Here is a 26,140-nt window from a genome sequence, read left to right on the forward strand (position 1 = left end):
CGGGGTTTCACCGTGTTAGCCAGGATGGTCTCGATCTCCTGACCTCGTGATCCGCCCGTCTCGGCCCCCCAAAGTGCTGGGATTGCAGGCTTGAGCCACCGCCCCCGGCCGTTTTTAAATTTTCTTTAAAAGTTAACAGGCTATTTAGGGCAGATCACTTTGAGCCCAGGAGTTTGAGACCAGCCTGGGCAACATGGCAAAACCCTGTTTCTGCAAAAAAAATACACAAATTAGCCACACACAGTGGCACATGCCTGCAGTCCCAGCTACTCAGGAGGCTGAGGTGGGAGAATTGCTTGAACCTGTGAGGTGGAGGTTGCAATGAGCTGAGATGATACCACTGCACTCCAGCCTGGGTGACAGAGTGAGACCCTGTCTCAATAAATAAATAAATAAATAAATAAATAAATATTAAATGAAAGAAAGTTTTAAAAAAGGATAACAAGTTATTTAAAACAAAAGAGAAAACAATGTATTTTGGGGTTTATAACATACATAGCAGTAAAATGTATGATGATAATAGCACAAAGGAAATGGAAGCAAACTATTGTCCCTACTTTGTATGTGAAAGGGTATATTATTTGAATATAGGCATTGATAGTTACAGTTGCCTAATATAAATCCTGTAAAATAATCAATAAAATAACCAAATGAAAAAGTATAGCTATCCTAAAACTTATTCAATTCAAAAGAGGAATCCTAAAACTTACTCAATTAATCCAAAAGAGGAAAAAGGAAACAAGAGATGATTAGATTTAATGTCAACTATATTGATAATTACATTAAATATAAATGGTGTAAACCTTCCAATTAAAAGCTAGAAATTGTCAAATAGAATAAATAAGCATGATCAAACAATATGCTGTCTACAGGAAATGCATTTTAAATATAGAGACAGATAGATTAAAAGTAAAGGGTGGGAAAAGAGGTAGCATGCAAGCGTAAATAATAAGAAAGCTGAAGGTGCTATATCAATCTCAGGCAAAGGAGACTTCAGTACATGAAATAGTAAGACAGATAAAGAGGGACTCTTCATAACGATAAAAGGTTCAGATGATCAAAAGGAAATAACAATAATAATAGTACACAGTTGGCAAATTACAGAACATCAAAATACATGAAGCAAAAGTGCCATAACCATAAAGAGAAATAGACAAACCCACAATTAGAATAGATTTTAAATTCTGTTCTCTCGAGAATTGATAGAACAAGTTGTCATAATATCACTAAGGATTTAGAAGACTTGAACAACATAACTAACCAACTTGACCGAGTTGTCCTTCAAAGAACATTACCTGCAGTGATTGCAGAATGCATGTTATTTTCAAGTATATATGGAACAGTCACCAAGGTAAGCCATTTTGCTGTACCATAAAACAAGCATTACTAAATTTAAAAGAATTGAAATCATATACAGTATACTCTGATCACATCAGAATTCGATTAAAAAGCTAACTGAAAGTATATCTGAAAAATTCCCATATTTTAGAATATTAAACATAATATTCCTAAATAGTCCACGAAACAGAAATCACAAGGTAAAATAGAAAATACTTTGACTATTAAAAAATGAAACACAATATATTAAAATTTGTGAATGTAGCTACAGAAGTATCTAAAAGGAAACCTATATCTGTAAATGTTTTTATTAGAAAAGAAGAAAGATCTCAAATCAATTATCTAAGATTCCATTTTAAAGACCTATAAAAAGAAGCACAAAAATGAAGCAAAAGTAGAAGAATGAAATAATAAAAATTAGAGTGGAAATCATTGAGATAAAGAACAGAAAAATAATAAAATCAATGATATCAAGAGCAGTATCACTGAATACATTAACAAAATTGATAAACCTGTAGCTAGAAAGGTTATGAGAAACAAAGAAGATACAGCTTACAAATATCAGGAATGAAAAAGGAGATACCGTAAATCAATAGGGCTTTATTTTATTTTATTTTATTTTTATATATTTATTTATTTTTTGAGACAGAGTCTTGCTCTGTTGCCCAGGCTGGAGTGCAGTGGTGTGATCTCTGCTCACTGCAACCTCTGCTTCCCAGGTTCAAGCAATTCTTATGCCTCAGCCTCCCAAACAACTTGGTTGCAGGTGTGTGCCACCATGCTCAGCTAAGTTTTTGTATTTTTAGTAGTGATGGGGTTTCACTATGTTGGCCAGGCTGGTCTCGAACTCCTGGCCTCAAGTGATCCCCCCGCAATGGCCTCTCAAAGTGCTGGCATTACAAGCATGAGCCACCGTGCTTGGCTGATTCAACAGACTTTAAAGGCTAATAAATAAATATTATGAACAACCTTATGTTAATAAATTTGACAGATGAAATGGACAAATTTCTGATAAACACAAGTTACCAAAACTGACACGTAAGTTGAAAATGTGAACAACTCTAGCTCTATTGAAAAAACTGAATTTATAATTTTAAAACTTTCCCTTAAAGAAAAACACCAAACCAAGATGTCTTCACTGGTGAATTCTATCAGACACTGAATAAAGAAATAATACTAGTCCTGCAAATTTCAGAAAATAGGAGAGGAGGAAACATTCCATAACTCATTTTATGGTGCCAAAATTACCCTGACAGCAAAACCATACAAGGAGATCATAAGAAAATAAACATATAGTTTAATATCTCTCATAAACACAGATATAAGAATTATTAATAAAATATTAACAAATTGAATCCAGCAAAGTCAGTTTAACATTTGACTATCAATCAATATATTTCACCATATAAACAAAAAAAATGGAGACACCATGTGATCACCTCAGCAGATTCAGAATAAGTACTTGACAAAATTCAACACTAATAATTCTCCAGACTAGAAATAGAAAAAACTTTTCTCAGTCTGATAAGGAGCATCTACAGAAAATCTACAGTTAACATTATATTTAATGGTGAACACTTTGCCCCTAAGATCAAGAACAAGGCAAATATGCTCATTCCTATAAGTTCTGTTCAGTGTTTTGCTAGAGATCCTAGCCTATACACTAAGGCAAGAAAAGGAAATAAAAAGCATACACACTGAAAAGAAAAAAGTAAAACTGGTTTTATTTGCAGGTAACATGATTGCATATATATATAAAATCCAAAGGAATCTAGAAAAAATCTGTTAGAACTAATAAATTTAGATATATTGCAGGATATAAAGTCAGCATGTGAAAAAAATTGATTGCATTCTCATATTAGCTATGAACAATTAGAAAATAAAAAGTTTAAAACTATTATCTATAATAACATCCCCAAATTCATAAAATATTTAAGGATTAATTTGAAAAAATATGTGCAGGACCTGAACACTGAAAACAACAAAACACTGCTGAAGACATTAAAGAAGACATAAATAAAGAGAGATATACTGTGTGTGTAAATCGGAAGATTCAGTATTTTTAAAGTGTTAATTCTCCCTAATATGGTTATTAAAGAAACTAAATTTAGAAAGATTCAGTGCAATTTCAATCAAAATCCCAGCAGATGTTTTTTGTAGATATCTACAAACTGGTTCTAAAATTCATATGGAAATGTAAATGACCTAGAATAACCAAAACAATTTTGAAAAAGAATGGTTGGAGGACTTACTTGAATTCAAGATTTACTATAAAGCTGTGGTAATCAAAACACTGTGATACTGACCTAAAGATAGAAAATGGGATAGAATAGAGAGCCCAAAAATAGAGCCATACCATTAGTCAAAATTATTTTCCAATTTTTTATTGTGTAAAATACATACAACATAGAATTTACCATCATAACTATTTAAATGTACAATTCATTGGTTTTAGATAAATTTATAATGTTTGTTTTACAACCATCTCCATCATCCATCTCCATAACTGCTTTCATCTTGTAAAACTGAAACCCTATATCCGTTAAACAATAACTTCCCATTTTTCTTCTCCTCCAGCCCGTAGAAACTACCATTCTACTCTCTGTTTCTATTATTTTGTTGGTCAGTTTTGGATAAAGGTGCCAAGGTATTTCAATGAAGGAAAGGATACTATTATAACAAATTATGCTAGAACAACTGGATATCCATCGCAACAACAACTTTGACCCTTACCTCATATCATAGTCAGAAATTAGTTTGAGATGGAGCAAAGTCTTTTTGAGAATAAAACATAAGAAGGAATCTTCACAACATTGGGATAGGTAAAAATTTCTCAGATAGGACACAAAAAGCAGGATCCATAAAATTTTTTAAGTATGAATTTGATTTTGAAATTAAGAACTTCTGCTCTTTGAAAGAGACTTTTAAGCAAATGAAAATATATATGGATCTCTTCTCATGGTCTTGTGTTGATTATACAAAGGGTGATGTTTATATATATACACATATATGTATATGCACGTATGTATATATATGCGATTCTCCTGCTCAGCCTCCCAAGTAGCTGGAATTACAGGCATCTGCTACACCCAGCTATATATACATATGTCTCTGACAAGGGACATGTGTAGTCCTTTGTACAGACAAAGAACTCTTCTTACAAGTCAACAATAACAAGGCAAACTAATTTAAAGATGGACAGAGACTGTGAACAGGCTTCACAAAAAAGATATGTAAATGCTCAATAAATGCATAAAAAGTTGCTCACTATCTTTAGTCATCAAGGAAATGCAAATTAAAATCACACTAAGATATCACTACACACCACTAGAATGGCTCAAAATAAAAAGACTGACAATGCCTGTTTTATTTGACCCTGTATGAGCCCTTCCAATCTAAGGTCTTTCATCTTCAATTTTGGAAAGTGTTTCTTCTTTGTTTCTTTAAATATTTTCTCCTCCACTTTTCTCTCCTTCTGGGGCTTCTATTGTTAGATTGTTGGACATGCTATTTCTAACCTTTATAGCCTTTAGATTTTCTTTAAATTAAAGAAAAAAAAACTCTCTTTATTCTTTCCTGCTACCTACTGTGGAAGCCTGTTCTTTATAACTACTCATCTTTGAATGAGGTAAGTTTTCCCTGTATCACTATTTATAGGAAGACTGAGTGGTTGAGAGCTAGAGTTCCAGGCTAAGATAAATTTTTCTTATATCTCAGGTTTACGTATGAATTTTTTCCTTTATATTTCCCCACCCAATGGATATAGGTTGCTGTAGGACTAGTCGGGAGGCAAGGTTTATCTTCTCCCTCCATCACACTGCTTTCTGAAAATAGGCTTGTTTGTATAATTCCTTCAGCCCCACTTCTTTTGTTTCTCTGAAGCAAAGTAAGTCTCGGAAAGCTCTTGCTGCCAGCCTGTACATCCTGCTGTGAGAGATTTTGGTTGTATTGAAGGTGTGCTCCTAGAAGCAGTGTACATACTGATTCTTTACATCTGCAGCTGGGTGCATCCTCTCTTCTCACCAGTCCTGTTCATGGCTACTCCTTTTGATGCCTTTCTTTCTATTTCTTGGTTCATCTTTCTTGTAGCTTCATTGAAGATTTCTCATTCTCCTTGTCATTTTTTTAATTTTTGGCGATTTTCAAGAGGAGAAAAGGAATATGTCATTTTTATACTGCCATCTTCACGTTGCCGTCTTTGAACAGGAAGTCTAAGCCATCTTAGAAATTCTTGTATTTTCAACTTGTAGCAATTCTTTCAGGGAAGTAAGTTCTATTAGTCTGCCAACTGAACATAAAACAGTTTATTCATTTGTTTCAAAATGTGCTTCTCTTGTTCCATTATTTCAGGATTGACAAATATTATACTTACCCAAGGATAGCCATCTTGAATTTAAATATTTTCACTATGTCCTACCCTCCAAATTTTATCTTTTTACATAAAGATCACTATTGTCATAAGCCAGCCTCTCATCCTCTTCCATGGACCATCTCTAACTTTATTATGTGTCTTAGAGAAGAATCTAAAAGTGAGTTCATTATCCTATGTGTGGCCACACCATTCTTTTGTACAAAGTCACCCCTGAATATTGGTTTGTGAGCATTCTAGTATTCCTGTGCTGCCAATGCCAAAGAGCAGGGCTCTGTCCTCCAATGACAGATGACAGTGATCTTTAAAAAAATAAATCAATGATAATATTGTTATGTGTGAACTTGATCCTGTCATTATGATATTAACTGGTTATTTTGCTCGTTAGCTGATGCAGTTTCTTCCTAGCATTGACGGTCTTTATATTTTGGCATGTTTTTGCAATGGCTGGTACCGGTTGTTCCTTTCCATGTTTAGTGCTTCCTTCAGGGTCTCTTGTAAGGCAGGCCTGGTGGTGACAAATCTCTAAGCATTTGCTTATCTGTAAAGGATTTTATTTCTCCTTCACTTATGAAACTTAGTCTGGCTGGATACGAAATTCTGGGTTGAAAATTCTTTTCTTTAAGAATGTTGAATATTGGCCCCCACTCTCTTCTGGCTTGTAGAGTTTCTGCCGAGAGATCTGCTGTTAGTCTGATGGGCTTCCCTTTGTGGGTAACCCGACCTTTCTCTCTGGCTGCCCTTAACAATTTTTCCTTCATTTCAACTTTGGTGAATCTGACAACAACATACCAGAATCTCTGGGACACATTTAAAGCAGTGTGTACACGGAAATTTATAGCACTAAATGCCCACAAGAGAAAGCTGGAAAGATCTAAAATTGACACTCTAACATCACAATTAAAAGAACTAGAGAAGCAAGAACAAACACATTCAAAAGCTAGCAGAAGGCAAGAAATAACTAAGATCAGAGCAGAACTGAAGGAGATAGAGACACAAAAAACCCTCCAAAAAATCAATGAATCCAGGAGTTGGTTTTTTGAAAAGATCAACAAAATTGATAGACCGCCAGCAAGACTAATAAAGAAGAAAAGAGAGAAGAATCAAATAGACGCAATAAAAAATGATAAAGGGGATATCACCACCGACCCCACAGAAATACAAACTACCATCATAGAATACTATAAACACCTCTACGCAAATAAACTAGAAAATCTAGAAGAAATGGATAATTTCCTGGACCTTACACTCTCCCAAGACTAAACCAGGAAGAAGTTGAATCCCTGAATAGACCAATAGCAGGCTCTGAAATTGAGACAATAATTAATAGCCTACCAACCAAAAAAAGTCCAGGACCAGATGGATTCACAGCCGAATTCTACCAGAGGTACGAGGAGGAGCTGGTACCATTCCTTCTGAAACTATTCCAATCAATAGAAAAAGACAGAATCCTCCCTAACTCATTTTATGAGGCCAACATCATCCTGATACCAAAGCCTGGCAGAGACACAACAATAAAAGAGAATTTTAGACCAATATCCCTGATGAACATCGATGCAAAAATCCTCAATAAAATACTGGCAAACCGAATCCAGCAGCACATCAAAAAGATTATCCACCATGATCAAGTGGGCTTCATCCCTGGGATGCAAGGCCAGTTCAACATACACAAATCAATAAACGTAATCCAGCATATAAACAGAACCAAAGACAAAAACCCCATGATTATCTCAATAGATGCAGAAAAGACCTTTAACAAAATTCAACAGCCCTTCATGCTAAAAACTCTCAATAAATTCGGTATTGATGGAACGTATCTCAAAATAATAAGAGCCATTTATGACAAACCCACAGCCAATATCATACTGAATGGGCAAAAACTGGAAACATTCCCTTTGAAAACTGGCACAAGACAGGGATGCCCTCTCTCACCACTCCTATGCAACATAGTGTTGGAAGTTCTGGCTAGGACAATCAGGCAAGAGAAAGAAATCAGGAGTATTCAGTTAGGAAAAGAAAAAGTCAAATTGTCCCTGTTCGCAGATGACATGATTGTATATTTAGAAAACCCCATCATCTCAGCCCAAAATCTCCTTAAGCTGATAAGCAACTTCAGCAAAGTCTCAGGATACAAAATCAATGTGCAAAAATCACAAGCATTCTTATACACCAGTAACAGACAAACAGAGAGCCAAATCATGAATGAACTTCCATTCACAATTGCTTCAAAGAGAATAACTAGGAATCCAACTTACAAGGGATGTAAAGGGCCTCTTCAAGGAGAACTACAAACCATTGCTCAGTGAAATAAAAGAGGACACAAACAAATGGAAGAACATACCATGCTCATGGATAGGAAGAATCAATATCGTGAAAATGGCCATACTGCCCAAGGTTATTTATAGATTCAGTGCCATCCCCATTAAGCTACCAATGACTTTCTTCACAGAATTGGAAAAAACTAAACTTCATATGGAACCAAAAAAGAGCCCGCATTGCCAAGACAATCCTAAGTCAAAAGAACAAAGCTGGAGGCATCACACTACCTGACTTCAAACTATACTACAAGGCTACAGTAACCAAAACAGCATGGTACTGGTACCAAAACAGAGATATAGACCAATGTAACAGAGGCGAGTCCTCAGAAATAATACTACACATCTACAGCCATCTGATCTTTGACAAACCTGACAAAAACAAGAAATGGGGAAAGGATTCCCTATTTAATAAATGGTGCTGGAAAAATTGGCTAGACATAAGTAGAAAGCTGAAACTGGATCCTTTCCTTACTCCTTATATGAAAATTAATTCAAGATGGATTAGAGACTTAAATGTTAGACCTACTACCATAAAAACCCTAGAAGAAAACCTAGGTAATACCATTCAGGACATAGGCATGTGCAAGGACTTCATGTCCAAAACACCAAAAGCAACGGCAACAAAAGCTAAAATTGACAAATGGGATCTAATTAAACTAAAGAGCTTCTGCACAGCAAAAGAAACTACCATCAGAGTGAACAGGCAACCTACAGAATGGGAGAAAATTTTTGCAATCTACTCATCTGACAAAGGGCTAATATCCAGAACCTATAAAGAACTCAAACAAATTTACAAGAAAAAAACAAACAACCCCATCAAAAAGTGGGCAAAGGATATAAACAGACATTTCTCAAAAGAAGACATGCATATAGCCAACAGACACATGAAAAAATGCTCGTCATCACTGGCCATCAGAGAAATGCAAATCAAAACCACAATGAGATACCACCTCACACCAGTTAGAATGGCAATCATTAAAAAGTCAGGAAACAACAGGTGCTGGAGAGGATGTGGAGAAACAGGAACACTTTTACACTCTTGGTGGGATTGTAAACTAGTTCAACCATTATGGAAAACAGTATGGCGATTCCTCAAGGATCTAGAACTAGAAGTACCATATGACCTAGCCATCCCATTACTGGGTATATACCCAAAGGATTATAAATCATGCTGCTATAAAGACACATGCACACGTATGTTCATTGCGGCACTATTCACAATAGCAAAGACTTGGAATCAACCCAAATATCCATCAGTGACAGACGGTGTTAAGAAAATGTGGCACATATACACCATGGAATACTATGCAGCCATAAAAAAGGATGAGTTTGTGTCCTTTGTAGGGACATGGATGCAGCTGGAAACCATCATTCTCAGCAAACTATCGCAAGAACAGAAAACCAAACACCTCATGTTCTCACTCATAGGTGGGAACTGAACAATGAGATCACTTGGTCTCGGGAAGGGGAACATCACACACCAGGGCCTATTATGGGGAGGTGGGAGGAGGGAGGGATTGCACTGGGAGTTATACCTGATGTAAATGATGAGTTGATGGGTGCTGACGAGTTGATGGGTGCAGCACACCAACATGACAAAAGTATACATATGTAACAAACCTGCATGTTATGCACATGTACCCTAGAACTTAAAGTATAATAAAAAATAAATAAATAAAATAAATCAATGAAAGTCATTCCTTGTCTTCTGGAATCTCCCATTCTAGAGTCTAGTTTAGGAAAGTTCTCTCTCTCTCTCTGACACACACACGCACACACTACCACCACCATCACCAACAACAATAAAAGACTTAAGAACACTTAATAATGTGTAAAAAGTGGTAAAGTGGCAAAACGAAACTATATTTGTAACTGCTGTGGAGTTACAGAGCAGTAGCATTGTCACTGTTGGGTTAAGGGAAGTCGCCCTGCAAAGAGGAAGTTTCACGTGGAGTTTAGACAAACGATAGTTTAAGTCCTTGCTGGGCAATTTATTAGCTATATAATCTTGAGCAAAATGACTGGTCTTTCCAAAAACCAGTTAACTCTGTCATAAAATAGTATCTGCTTCAAAGAGATTTTTTAAGTTAACTGCGATGACACATGCAAAACCCTTAGCACAATGCACGGCACGTAATAAGTATTCAGGAAATCTCAGCTATTATTATTTTTATAAGGAGAGAAATCGAGTTACTGCAGAGGAGGTGAACATTTTTGGCATGAAGGCCTGAGGTTTTGCATGAGGATGTCATGTATGAAAGAGAGGAACTAGAGTACTTAAACCAGAGAAGAGATTCCATTTAGAAAGCTGTTAGATGGAGGTGGGGTGGTAGGTGGGAGTGGTGAGGAGGGGGAGCTGTACAAAGGATGAAGTAAGGCCAAGTGGAAGAGCTTTAATTTGATATGATGAACAACAGTAGCTACCGCATAACAAGGGGATCCCGTGAAAGCAGCTTTCACGGATTCCCTGGGACTGCATTCCTCAATAAAGTATTATCACATACATTTTTACTTCTGGCTCTAATTTTTAGAGAAACTGGGCCAAGAAAGAAGAATAAACTACAAAATACTATGATGGAGGAATGAGGACTTGGTAATGGTGTAACTGTGTATGGCAAAGATTAGGGGGAAGTTTAAAGATTAGCTCCAAGTTTGTGGGCCTGGGGACCTAGGGATGGACGTGAAGGCAATTTTCATAGTGGTGAGGAAAGGGGGAAGTTAAGAATCAGCCCTAGTGCTCCTTATGGTATCAGAGGAACTTGTCTATATCCCAAATACATGGTTTAAAAGTCTCTGGGTCTCCTGGGTCAGAGTCCTCGCCCTGTATCCGTTTATTGCTCTTTGATAGGTCAACATTTAGTATGAGGTTGGGACAATCTGAGTTTGACCCTTAACTATTTTATGGCATAAGGTTTAATAAAAAGGAATCCAGTTAGGATGACAGACTTATTAAATCATTTTCCCAATCTTTATTTTAATATATAGTTTAACAACAGAAAAACCTAAACATAGCACTACCAATTTTTTTTTTTTTTTTTTTTTTTTAGAGAGAGAGAGAGAAAAAAAGAGCAGACTGAAGTAGCAAAGTCGTTTGTCTAAATTGACTGTAATGAGACCAAAGAGCCCCTCCCTTCTAAAGCAGATACAAAAACAAAAGCAAGGATTGGAGTGTGAAGGAGAAGGTTTCTCTGGGAAAACATTTGAAAACCTTTATTTCCAAGCCTACCAATCAATAAATATTATCTCCCATTGTGAATGAACCCCATATGAGGTTCTCTGCAGGTGGATACTAAAGAAACCCTAGGCATCAGACATATTCTTACAGAACATGAAATGTGGTAGGAGGTATAGGTCTCATGAGAATAAACCAAATCAGGATACTTACACAGATCTATCAAGTCCAGTACAGACTGAAATATGCAGCTGCTCTCTACCCAAAGTAGCTCAAATCTAACATGCTCAGAAGTAGAACTCACCTGCTCTTTCTTTTGTAGTTCCTATTTCAGTTGGAGGCATCCAGTTGCTCGTGCCAGAAACCTGGTTATCATTCCTGACTCCTTCTTCTCCCTTCCCCTCCCTCTCTATCATTATTTAAATGACCAAATACTATCGGCTTTAACCCAAATGTTTTTCAAATCTGCCTCTAGGAGAGGCAGCCTGGGTAAACAGCGGTGTTGGCCAACCTTATTCCAGCTTAGATATCTATGGGGAGGAATCTTTTAGACTCACATTTCTTTTCTAAGTGAGTGAAATACAATGACTTTCAAACCTAACAAAATCAGGAACTTGTCTGCACCCTTCCATCTATGGGAAACTGACATGGCCTCCTAAAGATTGCTGTGCATGTCAAACCAAATGGAAGATAGAAAAAGTGGTTGATACACTGGGACCTGTTGGGGGGTGGGGACAAGGGGAGGGAGAACATTAGGACAAATACCTAATGCACGTGGGGCTTAAAACCTAGATGATGGGTTGATAGGTGCAGCAAACCACCATGTCACATGTATACCTATGTAACAAGCCTGCATGTTCTGCACATGCATCCCAGAACTTAAAATAAAATAAAATAAAATAAAAGGTGGTTGAGGACCCAAAGGACCCTACACAATGTCAACACAAACACATTTTACTGGACATTCTTAAGTCTTCCTATGACTTGGTACTGCATGTGCTAATCTTGGGAAAGTCAGCAGCCAGAACTTTGGGAAGCAGAGAATTGGACACATGAGCTTGATTATTCAAACAAATGATTTGATACCCAAATTATCTGGATAATTGCCTCCTTGTGGTCTAGGGCAACCTGACCCCCCATACTCCTGGAGCCATAGGAAATCTGAGAGTCATAATTGCCTGTGAGAAACTGAATAGAGTGTCTGAGGGGGTGTCTGCAGAGTAGGAAATGAAAACTGACTGTTCAAAGGGGCAAATGAGTAACGTGTTCATTGTGACAGGTAGAAAATCAGCCCAGGCTGGGAGTAAGTCAGGGGAGTAAATTTTGGTTGGTGTCTGACAATTTCCTCATCCTGTCTATTTTTTAAACTTTGGTCAATTCATTCCCAAGTAACCCTCACCCAGTGTTAGTTTCTTGTTTATTCTATGCTCACATAGCACCAGGGGACTGTCTGTACCACATATTTGCACTTATTCATATGCTGCTTTGTAAATGTTTTTAAGCCCCTTTTCTATATGTGTGCCATATTTTCTGAAGTGGATTTATGTTCTTTGATGTAGTCTCTTCAATAGTCATTTCCCACTTTCCTCTCATTTGCATTTTACAGCTCTGTTCATTTGATGTTGTCACATAAAGACCTCCATGTAACTTCTTTATACTTTTATCTATACTTTGCCCTCCTTCTGCTGTTGAGTAAAAGTATGAAAGCAATGCTGCATGTGCAGTCAAGATATAGTACACACGCTATTAGGTTGCTTTACAATGATCTCCTTTAAGACAACAACGCGAGCAACTCTGCATCTAAAAGCCTGGATTCCTTGTGCACACTTTGTGTCATTGTCCATGACGCACAACAAGCTGAGCCCCTTCCTGTTCCCACACAACAACATGGACTTTGCCCTACTCTGCTTGGAAACTCCTTTCCCCTTCTGCACTTGGGAAGTGAGCAAGAAACTCATGCTTCAAACCCTAGCTCAGAGGGTTGAGAACCTAGCTCCTCTCCCAGGCAAATATTCACTCATCTCATCTGCTCCCAGAATACTTTTTACAAACATTTTCTGAGGCCCATGCCCATTTTATAAAGGTTTTTTTGTTTATTTTGTTTTTACATTGGTCTTCACCAGAATGCATACTTCAAGACCACAGCTTGTTCATTTTTATAACCACATCACCAAATACTGCAGCTGTCACACAATGGACACTCATAAAATGTTGGAGAATAAATATTCAGGGGATAAGTTCTTGTGTGGAATGTTGATAATTCTCTGTTCTATATTCCCATCCCTCCAAGGAGCCTGCCAGGATGAATTCTTCCAGCTTCATTCTTCATACGCCTTCTCTGCCTCAAGAATCAGTGTCCTGCTGGTCCCAGTCTGTCCCTGCTGTCATCCAAACTCTTCCATTAATTGACAGAGGCCAAATGGGGCCCCGAGGTGCTTTAAATAAACCATTTGTTCATTTATAAGATATTTATTCCAGTATTTGTCTCAATATTTATTTCATGTCTATCCTGTGCCAGGTGCAGTTTGTTTTACGTGCTGTTGATATACCAGTTAATAAGATAGTCAAAGTCCCCATCCTCCTGATGCTTATATTTTAATGGTTTAGTTTGGAGAGTGAGCTGATGGACAGCTTAAAAATGGAAAACAAAGCTTTTGCCTACATTGTCTGATCAATTCAATTCAAAGCTATATAAATCTTCATTTTTCCGCTTGAGTTTGGTAATTGAGTCCTATCTGCATGTGTCTTTCTGTTATCATATTTCCAGAAAAAAAAAATAACAACATATACCATGGCCACACTTGTCCCTAGCACCTATGCCATGTTATAGATAGACACTTACACCTATACATATATACACTACACTCAACAGCTATACAATGTATACACTCACTGATCATCCATTCACCCAAATATCAAACCTCCCAAGGTATAAGGTACGCCACCTTCCCCTCCACTAATACACATCCATTCTGATGCATTTCCTTCCTTCCTTCCTTCCTTCCTTCCTTCCTTCCTTCCTTCCTTCCTTCCTTCCTTCCTTCCTTCCTTCCTTCCTTCCTTCTCTCTCTCTCTCTCTCTTTTTCTCTCTTTCTGTCTTTTTTCTTTCTTTTCTTTCTTTCATCTCACTCTGTTGCCCAGGCTACCGTGCACTGGCACAAACATGGCTCACTGCAGCCTCACCTCCTGGGCTCAAGTGATCCTCCTGCTTCAGCAGTCTCCTGAGTAGCTGGGACCACAGGTTTGTGCCACCACACCTGGCTAATTTTTTAATTTTCGTAGAGACAGGATCTGGCCATTTTGCTCAGGCTGGCCTCTAACTCCTGGCCTCAAGCCATCCTCCTGCCTGAACCTCCCAAAGTACTGGAATTACAGGTGTGAGTCACCGCACCTGGCCTGGATGCATTTTCTAATGCATGTGCATGTAGATGCACATAGAACAAACATGACTACACACACTCACACGTGCGCATATAGTGGCAGTTAGTAAAACACTTTCACAGAGGGCCTAATGATAACTTTTATTTCTTTGTGTGTGGTGATTTGCAATTTCTAAATGTTTTCCCATCCATTGAACTCCTTTAATCTTCCTACCAAATTCTCTAAGGCAGTCTATACCCATTTTCTATTTAAGGAAACTGAGGATGAGCAAAAACAAAGAGAGAGAAAGAGAAAGATCCGTATTTACTGAGGAAATGACTACAGCACGCATGCGTGAACACACACACACACACGCACACACATACACACACACACAACCTGGACCTGCTCACAGGGCTATGCATTTTTGCACATATCATCTCTGTGAAATATCATTTTACCCATCTTACAGATGAGATAGCTTTTGAACTATATCAAGAAACATTGCACAGACCCCTGTTTTCTCACGAGTTCAGCAAATTGGCATTTAAGTCATCCCAGATGGATGAGTATTATAAGGGCTGTCCCAAGGAGTACCAAAGGGAGAGTCTTTTCCATCAGGATTTTTTTTTTCCTCCAGCTGAGTCACAGCCTCTGTAGCTTCATTCTATTTCTTTGTGGTTTTTACTTCCTCAGAAAGAATGAAGCACAGCTGCCAGTTGTCCTCTGAATAACTCTTCAGAGATTTGAAGCCTGTTACGCTGTTGAAGACAGGTATCTCCCAGTTCCCATCACTTAATGTTAGAGTGGACTTAATAATTAAGTATTCCTCAGTAGAGGCTCAAAGCCATAATGTAAAGAACAGCCTTCTTTTTCATTATCTGGACCCAAACACATGTTTCACACAAGCCAGATAACCTTACAAAAATCTACTGACCTGCCCACCAATGTTGAGTGTGGATTTGTATAAACAGTTATGGAGGCCAGAAGGCTTGGGACCCAGTTTTCAGCATCCTTTTTAATAGCACGCCTCCCTGCCTTTCACATCCTAGCCTTCTCCCCCAGACTTTCCTTGCTTCTCTCCACAGATCTAAGTTTACCGCTTTTCCCCGCTCTTTCCTGCCAGTCCTTGTAAAGTACACACACAGAGGCACACACATGGAATCTTGTCCATGGCCCATCACTTTGGTCCTTTACTCCCTGACTTGGTTTTTCTCTATTTAGTTTGTAAACATCTTTCTAGCCTTACCTCTGGAGCTCAGCAAACTGCCTCCTGGTTCTGTCCTTGTCTGTCTTTGCCATGGTCTCTGCTTCACAAGTGCTTTTCAATCTCCCCCATGGTACTGAACTCTCCCAGTGGGAAGGGACTATATCTCCTCCTTCTTTTGAATTTTCCCTCTGTTCCCTGAAAACACAGTGGCCATCTCAGAAGTGACTGACTTACACAAGATGTGGTGATCCTCCAGGTCAGTGGATTTTTTTTTTACGAGTTTTATTTTGTTTTTAATTGTCACGTAATAATTGTACATATTCATGTTTCCATACATGGATACATCATGTAATAACCAAATCAGGGTAATTAGCAGATCTTTCACCTCAAACATTTATCATGTCTTTGTGGTGAAAACATCCAAACCCCTCTCTTCTACCTATTTTGGAGGTATTTCTTAAATTCCTATTTAAGGCCCTGCTCTAATTTTGGATATGAATTCAGCTTTAGTCAAGAACAATTTTTCGTGCTTACGGCATTAGCTCAGGATGACAGGGAAAGTGTAAGAGAGGAAAAAAATATGATTCTGTGGATGAACACAATTTCTTGGGCCAATTAACTGAGACAGTTAACATGCTGATTATGTTTAAACTATCCAGTGATTAATTTAGGGAATTTTATAGACAGTTTAATACTCTCCCAGCATAAGGAATAAGCCAGTTTATACAAAAGAAGAGAGAAAGAACCCTGAGATATATCTACCTCTGATGATGAATATGACAAACAAAAGATGGGGACATTAGAAATTTTTCCTTAAAAATTGTACAGTTCAGAATGAAGGTACAGATAGCCAACCCCCAAATGTTGGGGCATGTATATTATCTCCAGGACATTTTAAATCCTGATTTGACCATTCTCTGCCCTTCAGCATACACCTTGGCTTCCCTACCCTAGTCATTCCCGAGTTGACACTGCAAACCCTTTCCAATGAATGCTTATGTAAATCATAATTGCTAAGGCAACTCCTTGGGCAAAAAACAAATTTGAAAACTAGTCTGATGATCTCTGTTTTTTTTATTGTCCACTTTAATTTTATTGGCCAGGACCAGTGGTTGCCTGGGTTTAAACCAAGACTATTGAGTGCCTGGGATAGGTATGGTAGAAGTGGCAAGGTGAGGTCAATGCAAGACATTGCAAGAACTAATTGTGTTACTTGAAGTGGATGTGGCTGTCTGGATCATCTCTATACATACTCTATTTGCTGCCTGAAATGCCCATTCTGCCCCATACCTCATGGTTCAATCTTTTTTACTTCACCTTTTCTATTCTCTGGTTTTCCCACCTGCACCTTTTCAGGACTGCTATACATACACACACAGGAAAAACAAACAAACAAAAAACCTCCTTTCCTCCTTCCCTTCCTTTTTTCCTCTATTTTGGTCACTAGATGCATATGCATGGTACTGAAGGTGCCTTCTGATGTTGTCAACTCGGTCACGCAATTGGTCATTTTAGTGGAGAGTTGGGTGGGGGAGTGCTTCCATGAAAGGGCCACTTGATCAGGTAGCCCAACATAGACATACCATCAGCTTGTTCTCTCTGCATGCATTTGCTCCTATTATTCTGTCTCTCTCTAATCATTCATCTATTCAACAAATATCTGTTATATGCCTACTATGTGCCAAGAATTATACTGTTCCTGTGTTTTAATAGTGACATGGTATTGCTGTTTCTTTCTGATTAACAGATATTTTCAAAGCTTAATGAAGAAAGCCGTATTAGGAAAACAGTTATAAGATGAAGCTGATTTTTTTTCTTATCTCTGAAGGCTTTTATTAGTGCGAGGCAGGCAGGAAAGGAGGAACAATATGGCTGGTCAGAGATCCCTTTCTCACACTAGCTCCTGCCCTGGATAGCAGGGCAGTGGGTGGGAGGTAGGGGAGTGCCTACAGTCATAGTCCCCCCCACCAATCTTCTTACCCTCATTTTCTTGCCCCAGGGCCCCCCAACTGAGAGGGAGTCTGTCATTGTAATTAAGCAGTCTGTAATCAACAAAGTCCCATTAAGAAATAATGAGGCCAGGAATGCAGTGGGTGCCATTGGTGGGGGATTAGTGAAACTCATGCGGTTTCCTGCAACTCTCTCACTTTCTGAAGAAGTGCTGGGGAGGGGGGTGGGTGGATAAATTGTTGACTCAGCACTATTAGCATTAGTCCCTGCACTCTCCCCCATACTCTCAAGTTAAACACCTTGCTGAAGTTGGTTGGATGTGTTAGGTGGGACATGGCTTCCAGCTCTGACAAAGGCATGTACGTGAGTTCCTTGTTGGCAGAGTTACATCATAGTCATCTCTGCATTCCCAGTGCCTGGCACATCATAAGTGCCCAATAAATGTTCCATGAATGCCAGGAGAGGGTGGGTTACAAGTACACATTGAGCCTAAGACCCAAATGTCCCACCTTCTTGCTTAAGACATTCTCAAAAAGATTGTGGCTCCATGAGCGTCTGGGTAAATATGATTGGCTGAAGAGGATCTTGGTACTAAGGACTTTAAGCTCTTTTCACACTCTTCGCATACTGAATCTTGCCTTTGTTGTAATTACCTGTATATGAGGGCATAAGTTCTTGGAGGGATATGACCATTTTATATACTTTTATATTCCACAGAGTGTATGTTGGGTGTAAAGCTCTAATGTATATTTTGCAGCAGCAAGGATTGAAACCAGATATATGGAAAAGTTGCCATGCCAGAAAGTCAATGCCAAAGTTCCCCAGAATACCCTTTTCTATTAGAGTCCAGTAAAATAGTAAAAGCTAAATTGGGAGGGAACTAATCAATCTGGAGTTTCCCAAAATGTGTTATATGATCTGTGTCAGGGGAGCTTGCTCTGTATGAAAATGTAGTTCACTCACCTTCCTAACGTGAATCCCGTGGAGTCTAAAGAGTCTTACATGTGGCCAGGCACCGTGGTTCATGCCTGTAATCCTAGCACTTTGGGAGGCCGAGGCGGGCGGATCATGAGGTCAGGAGTTCGAGACCAACCTGGTCAACATAGTGAAACACCGTCTCTACTAAAATTACAAAAAATTAGCCTGGCCTGGTGGTGTGCGCCTGTAGCCCCAATTACTTGGGAGGCTGAGGCAGGAGAATGGCTTGAACCTGGGAGGTGGAGGTTGCAGTGAGCCAAGATTATGCCATTGCACTCCAGCCTGGGCAACAGAGCGAGACTCCATCTCAAAAAAAAAAAAAAAAAAAAAAAAAAAAAAAAGGCTTACATGTGGATGCAGCAGAATGATCTCTCCAAGTGTGTTTCAGCCCAAGGCCCCTGGGAGCTTATGCAACATTAGCATCTTTTGAGCTTGTGGTTTGTATTGTTTTCCTCAGCCTAGAAGTAGAGAGCCCAGTCAGAAAACTGAAGGATAGCAATCCATATAATTCATTCCTTTGCTTTCACAACACCACCTCTAAGTTGTACAAACTCTTCTCAAGCAAAAACAGTTCATAACTTCTTTCAAGGTAGAAAATTCTTCTAAAGAAGGAGTCAATATGGGGTGGGAGTTATGGACACTTACTTCAAGTCACATAGATTTGGGTTTTAACCCAGGACAGTTTCAATGCATTCTCCTGTTTACTTAAAAAAATTACTTAATCTTATGTCTGAAATGGTGCTAACAATACCTATCACACAGTTTGTGAGGATTAAAAGAAAAGAAGGTATATAGAGCACCTCCTAGCACTGTGCCTGGCTCACAGTGAGTACTCAAAATGGTAGTTAAGGAGAATAGAGCTAAATCCAGCTTCAGTCTGTCCTTTTCCAGTATGTGCTGCATAATTTTGCCTAGGTTTATGTGAGCTCTGTGATTGTTCCTCATGTGTCTTTATGTTTTGTTTCTCTACTTAGACTGTAAGAACCTCTTACCAGGATCTGGTATTCTTTCGTATTATTGAATTCCACAGAAGTCTTTAGGGCAGGTCCCCTACTCAGGCATCAAATAATTATAATTGGTCCATCTGCCATTTCAAGTTCGTGAAATGTGTTATTTGATCTTCTACATCAGCAGAGCTTGCTCTGTATTAAGATACAGTTTATCTACTTTCCTTGAGTGCATTCAGTGGAGACTAAAAAGCCTTATATGTGGTTTGAAGAAAAAAGAAGGTCAGGAACATCAGTGTACCTTGAAGGTAGTAGAAGAGAAGAGAGAACCTTCAAGGCTGGGTGAGAAAATTGGGCCTGTTAGACTTGACTGAATCCATGCATTGAATAGAGTCTTCTCTTCCAAGGCTGAGGGCATGAGCTTTGCAAGTTTGAGCACACAAACTCTTGGCCTGAAACCACAGCTTCAGAATGAGCCTGGCACTAGGAGTTATCTCCATAATCTCCTTCCCTTCCCCAGACTAGAGTTATTTTTCCCTTCTTTCTTCTGATGATAAGGATATAATCCTGGCAAGAGTTGACCATTTCCCCAAAATTATCTGTTCATTTTTACCATTATTTGGTGTGTTATTCATTTTTGGAATGATTTGCAGTGAATGTTTTATCATGGCCCAGCATGCTCCTGTTATCCTGCATACTTTAGCACAGCCATCTCTTCACTCATCATTTGGCGAGGGCTAGAATAAAACAAACCTTCTGAATATTTGTTCCTCTTACAGAAACCCTTCTTGCTAAGTCAGACCCCTCAGGGAGCACCTTCCTATGTTGTATCTGAAATCTCCTGTTTTGGCTATCAGTGTCATAGTTTGCTACCAGAAGTATGGATAATTGAGACAAAGAACCCTCCCCAAAACGGTAAAAAGCCTTAGAAGCTTTTGGTTTAAACGATGTGAAGATGAATTCCTGAGAGTTTAGATGCCTCTCCCACCCCTCCTCCTTCTGGCCTCATAATGTCCTGCCATTCGTACATTTGAGACATGTGCTAAAGAATATCTACCCATCCTGCGCATCTTCACATGGAAGAATGCTGGCTGATTTCATGTGTCCCAAAAGGGGATGTGTTGATTCAGATAGTGGGCAGCAGAAAGCCTTTGCTATTCAGAATTTGGAAATGGGAGAAATGGAGCCAGAAAATGTTTACAGAACAGTGAGAGAAGAAAAGGAAAACTACCCAAGGTACAGCTGACCTGTTTAAAAGCAGAATATACTTAAGATACCCCAAAGACTGAGGCTTTGGTAACATCAGTGATGAATATTAAAGGTAAAAGATTCCTGTTTTCAAACAGAGATATTCCTAAACCTACCAAGCAAAGGAGAATCCACAATATCTGTTGTGGTAGGAAGTTCTTCTCAAGTCTAACCGTAATGCCTCCAATGCTATTTTATTTGCCTATATTAATGTGTTGCTTTGTAATTGTTCTTAGGTTGCTTTTATTGTGTGTGTTTTGCCTTCACAGGTAAACTCCTCCAGGGCAGGACCTGACTCTTCAGACGAAGTTTTTAATCCTTCTCCCCAGAAGTGCCCACGTCAAGGCCATAGTAGAGAAGAAGCTCAAGAGCAATCCCTGAGCAACCACACTTGGAGGCATCCTGCATCAGAGGGATTTGTTCCAGACTCAGATTTAATCCACTATTTCCTTTTCATAAGACAAGTGTTGTCTGAAGGAGTCTGTGTGTGATTTTGAGACGAAAGGATTGCAGAACTCAGCTCCCAGATTGTCTCGTATCTGATTCTTCGAAAGGGGAAAAGAAGTGAACTTTTCTGCACAATAGCTGAGCAGACAGGAGAGAAAAAGCTTGAAGATTCACAGTGGAGCAAGGCTAATTGAAGCCTTCCTCAGAGCAGCTCAACTCTCCCAATTTTATGTATCCCATTCCTTGCCATTCCCACTGTAATTCTGACTTGGCAAGAGCACCACACTGAATGTTCTCAAAGTACTTTGTAGACTTTAATTAGTTCTGTGGGAAGTCAGGCAAAGCTCAGCCTTCATTCTGCCAACAGAGACGACAGTGGTGGGTGTGGAAGGAAGGCAAGAAGAAGATGGACACCCAGAGCAATTGTGCAACTTACTGAAGGCCATGTGGATAGAAGGAACTGGGTTTAAAACCCCTGAGTCTTGATAAAAGTGTCTTAGCCTTCCAGATTCCTAAACAGGTAGTGGGCTCATCCTACTAACCTACTTTGCTAGGGTGTTGTTGATGAATGCTTATAAACCCTGTCCTAGATGATAGGTTTGGAAGATTGTTAAGGAAAGCATGTCATTAAGTCCCTACTCACCCCCTCCTCGACAAATAGCCCTGGAGGGAAATGAATGTTAGCCAGAATCGGAGGGCCTCCACTTCAATGGGATGAACTGAGATTCAACAACAGGAGAAGTGTTCCAACAGTGAGGGAAATCAACGATGTGCTGGGGGTGAAGGGTAGAGGTTGGGAAGGCCTAAACAGGTGACCCATTGCTAGACAGCCCAGACAAGATCATCATGGAATAGTTGATTCCCATTAGTCACTGTGGATGATCGTTTTCTTAAAATTCAGGACACCATTTTGTAGTAGTTTTCCTTCCTCTCTTTGTAAGAGCAGAAGACCTCTCTGGGGCCTATCACAAGACAAGTGGGTGTTTGCAAATGAGGGACATGGTTTGAACCTGAATTGCTCTGTGCTTCTCTAAAAGACATGGTTAAGAATTTGGGCTCTGGCCGGGCGCGGTGGCTCAAGCCTGTAATCCCAGCACTTTGGGAGGCCGAGACGGGCGGATCACGAGGTCAGGAGATCGAGATCATCCTGGCTAACACAATGAAACCCCGTCTCCACTAAAAATACAAAAAAATTAGCCGGGTGTGGTGGCGGCGCCTGTAGTCCCAGCTACTCGGGAGGCTGAGGCAGGAGAATGGCGGGAACCCGGGAGGTGGAGCTTGCAGTGAGCCGAGATCGCGCCACTGCACTCCAGCCCGGGCGACAGAGCGAGACTCCGCCTCAAAAAAAAAAAAAAAAAAAAAAAAAAGAATTTGGGCTCTGATGTTAGAGACCTAGATTAAAATCTTTCCTTGCCACTTCCATCAGTATAAATTTGGGTAAATTTCTTAACTTCTCTAAGCCTTGATTTTCTCACCTATAAAATGGGTATAGTAATAGTGCCTAACTTAGAGGTTTGTTGTGAAGGTTAAATGCAATTATTCAGGTAAAGCCTTAATGGAGCCTGATATGTAGTAAGCACTTAATCTATTTTATCTACCAACTCTTTTCTCTGTGTGGGTTACCCACTTTGGAGATTATCCCCAGTAATTTATTTGGTCAAGTCCTGATCTCCCTGGCCTCTTGGCTATCTTCTCCCACCATGATCAGTGAGAAGTTGAGGAACACTAATACCAAATTCTTTTTCATGTTAGTTAGGAGAAAGCAGAATTACGAAGGTCAACCTGCTGGTGTAAAAAATATTACATAGATTAACCCTGCTCTACATATTAGATATGTTCTCAAAATGGCTAAGTGGCCATTTTTATATTGGGTAATCTTTAAATGACTTTATTTGCAAGTCTGAGTAATATACTCATAGAAACAAGAATCACAGTTAAGGGAAGGGAAACTAATATTTGAGCTTGAGACACTTTCCATATCTAAGTCTAATTGAATCCTCGCAATCACCCGATAAAGAGGTCTTATTATTCCCATTTTATATGTTAAACAACCAAAACTCAGAAAGGTTAATTAATACCCTCAAAATCACTCTTCTAGAGGTGGTGGAGCCTAAGTTTGAATGCGGCTCTGGCTCCCAGACCTGTCCATTTTCTACTAAGTCATGCTCAAAGGCATATTCTGCTTTTGTTAATGGTCAGCCTATGTGTTTCCCACACAAATTCTAGTAGAATTTTGTCAATCAATTCATATGACTTTGAGTGTTAATTTAGTTTAAAAATCTTTCCCCTTATGATTTAAAAAATATTCACTTTAAGAAATTATCTGCCATGTGCAGGATTATCATAAAATTAAAAAAAAATTAGCAGCTGGTTGTGGTGGTTCATACCTGTAATCCCAGCACTTTGGGAAGCTGAGGTGGGAGCATTGCTTGAGGCCAGGAGTTCAAGACCAGCCTGGGTAGCATAGCGAGATTCTGCCTCTACAAAAAATTAAAAATTAGCCAAGCATGGTAGCACACACCTGTAGTCCCAGCTACTCAGGAGGCTTAGGCAAGAAGATTACTTGAGCCCAGAAGGCTGAGGCTGCAGTGAGCTATGACCACTGCATTCCAATCTGGGTGAGGGGTGAGAGAAAAAGAGAAAAAGAAAGAAAGAAAGAAAGAAAGAAAGAAAGAAAGAAAGAAAGAAAGAAAGAAAGAAAGAAAGAAAGAAAGAAAGAAAGAAAGAGAGAGAGAGGAAAAAAGAAAGAAAGGGAGGGAGAGGGAGGGAGGGAAGGAAGAAGGAAGCAAGAAGGGAGGGAATGAAGGAAGGAAGGAAGGGAGGGAAGGGCAGAAGGAAGGAAGGGAGGGAAGGAAGGAAGCAAGGAAGGGAGGGAGGGAGGGAGGCAGAGAGGGAGGCAGAGAAGGAGGGAAGGAAGGAAAAAGGAAGGAAGGAGGGAGGGAATGAAGGAAGGAAGGAAGGGAAGAAGGAAGGAAGGAACGAAGAAAGAAAGGAAGGAAGGAAGGAAGGGAAAATTATCCACATTTGCTTCCATTACTATGGTTTGTCAAAAGCTGACTGTTGAGTCAGGTGCAGTGGCTCACACCTGTAATGACAACACTTTGGGAGGCTGAGATGGGAGGATCACTTGAGCCCAGGAGTTTGAGCTCTTATCCTACAAAATATAGATAAAAATTAGCTAGGTGTGGTGGTGTGTTCCTGTAGTCCCAGCTACTTGAGAGGCTGAAGCTGGAAGATCTCTTGAGTCTAGGAGTTCGAGGCTGCAGCAAGCAATGACCATGCCACTGCACTTCAGCCTGGGTGACAGAGTGGGACTGTGTCTAAAAAAAAAAAAAAAAAAAAAAAAAAAAAAAAGCTGACTGTTACCAGATAATAAAGAACACACTATATGATTCTAGAAAATGCAAGCTATTCCATTGTGACAGAAATCAGATCAGTGGTTGCCTGGGCAGGGTGAGGGCTGAAGGAGAAGATGGCAAAGAAACTTCTGGGGATAATGTATCTTGAATGTAATGATGGTTTTACAAATGTACACTTACGTCAAAATTTATTAAAACTTTCAAAAGCTGACTGCATATTAGTCATCTACACACAGAAGTAGTAATGCTGCATCAAAAGTAAAAACAGAGCACTGATTTCCCTGCAGCTCATTGTATATAAACATACTGCCTTCTACCTACCAAGAGGGAAGCTGCTCCCCTAGACTGTGAGCTTTCCACGGGGAAAGGTTGTGTTTTGCTTGTCCTTGAGTCCCTAGCATCTAGTGTAGTGCCTGGTACATCGGTCCTCAATAAATGTTGAATTGAACTAGATGTTTCTTTGACAGTTTACACTGATTCCATAGAGCTCAAATGTTTAAGTAGCTTAGTAACTATTAAGCAGACTTCCTGAACTGGCCAGAAGCCTTTGTAGATGTTTCAGTGCTCAGGGGTTCTAATTTTGCATGTAACCATAAAAATGGGAAGAAATGACACTGATCTTAGCAGATCTGAGTTGTTTTGCTGTCAGGCAACTTTGTGAGTCTCCAGGACTACTCGCAAGAAAGAGTTTCTGAGAGACCTGATGATAGATAAGACAAATATCTAGAGAACGGAAAGTGTTTTTAAGATGAGCAGTTGCAGATTGCAAGTGTGGCTTAAAATTGCAATCTTGTTAATATATGTAAATGAGAAAGTACATGTACTAGGGTATTCTCACACCTCATATCTCCTATTCACCCTCAATAGGTCAGCTTCTCCCTTACATGTCCCCCCAAATTACAGCCATCTGACGCTAACTCCCTTAACTTCTCTTCCCTTGGCCCCTAAACTTTATTATAACCACCCAGCCTTCCCTCCACATCTGTTATACTAATTAGAGAAAGATGTAGCCTTACTTTTAGATCAATCTCTCCACCTCTGTTCAAACACCATATTCTTCTTTCTCCTGTCCTTGGCCCCTATTCTCATTTCCTCACCTGAAATAAGTTTTCCTTGAGTCTCTTTTCCCTAAAAATTCAATTCTCTTTTACTCTTCTACCCATCATCTTTCCAGAGCATTCCTTCTCTCAGTTTCAGACTCACCATCTGCCCAGTCTCTCAGGCTAAAAACTTCGCAATTATCCTCAACTCCCTGTCTTCCTTATCAAGTTAATCACTAAGGCCAATTGAATTGCATTTCAGAAATATCTCTTGAATACATTTCTCCTTTGTCTCCTCTCTGCCTGGCTTTGGCTCAGATTTTGATAGCCATTGCCCTGAACTATTGCAATAGCCACCATATACTTCTTTCTACCAGATGCCTTTTCTTTTCCAGGTCAACTTC

The 26,140-nt window shown here is 39.3% G+C and overlaps 4 protein-coding genes across 14 annotated transcripts in view; 1 reads left to right on the top strand and 3 right to left on the bottom strand.

The window, feature by feature from the left end:
• LOC126931116 (cyclic AMP-dependent transcription factor ATF-7) overlaps positions 1-26,140 on the bottom strand; it is a 468,437-nt gene that overhangs the window by 380,379 nt on the left and 61,918 nt on the right. The gene's annotated exons all lie outside the window — the stretch shown is intronic.
• Positions 1-26,140, bottom strand: part of ATP5MC2 (ATP synthase membrane subunit c locus 2) — a 497,231-nt gene that overhangs the window by 214,435 nt on the left and 256,656 nt on the right. The window contains exon 1 of one of the 11 annotated variants that reach the window (XM_050749053.1): positions 65-68. The exons of the other annotated variants lie outside the window; for them this stretch is intronic. The gene's annotated coding sequence lies outside the window, so the exon portion shown is untranslated. Of the gene's footprint in view, positions 1-64; positions 69-26,140 lie in introns of those variants that run through there. 11 annotated transcript variants of the gene reach the window in all.
• Positions 1-26,140, bottom strand: part of CALCOCO1 (calcium binding and coiled-coil domain 1) — a 394,782-nt gene that overhangs the window by 166,885 nt on the left and 201,757 nt on the right. The window lies entirely within an intron of this gene.
• The window catches only part of HNRNPA1 (heterogeneous nuclear ribonucleoprotein A1), a 414,942-nt gene continuing 399,452 nt past the window's right edge, over positions 10,651-26,140 (top strand). The window contains exon 1 of the mRNA XM_050748947.1: positions 10,651-10,654. The gene's annotated coding sequence lies outside the window, so the exon portion shown is untranslated. The remainder of the gene's footprint in view (positions 10,655-26,140) is intronic.

The sequence above is a fragment of the Macaca thibetana genome, chromosome 11 (genome assembly GCF_024542745.1).
Source record: "Macaca thibetana thibetana isolate TM-01 chromosome 11, ASM2454274v1, whole genome shotgun sequence".
Lineage (NCBI taxonomy): Eukaryota > Metazoa > Chordata > Mammalia > Primates > Cercopithecidae > Macaca > Macaca thibetana.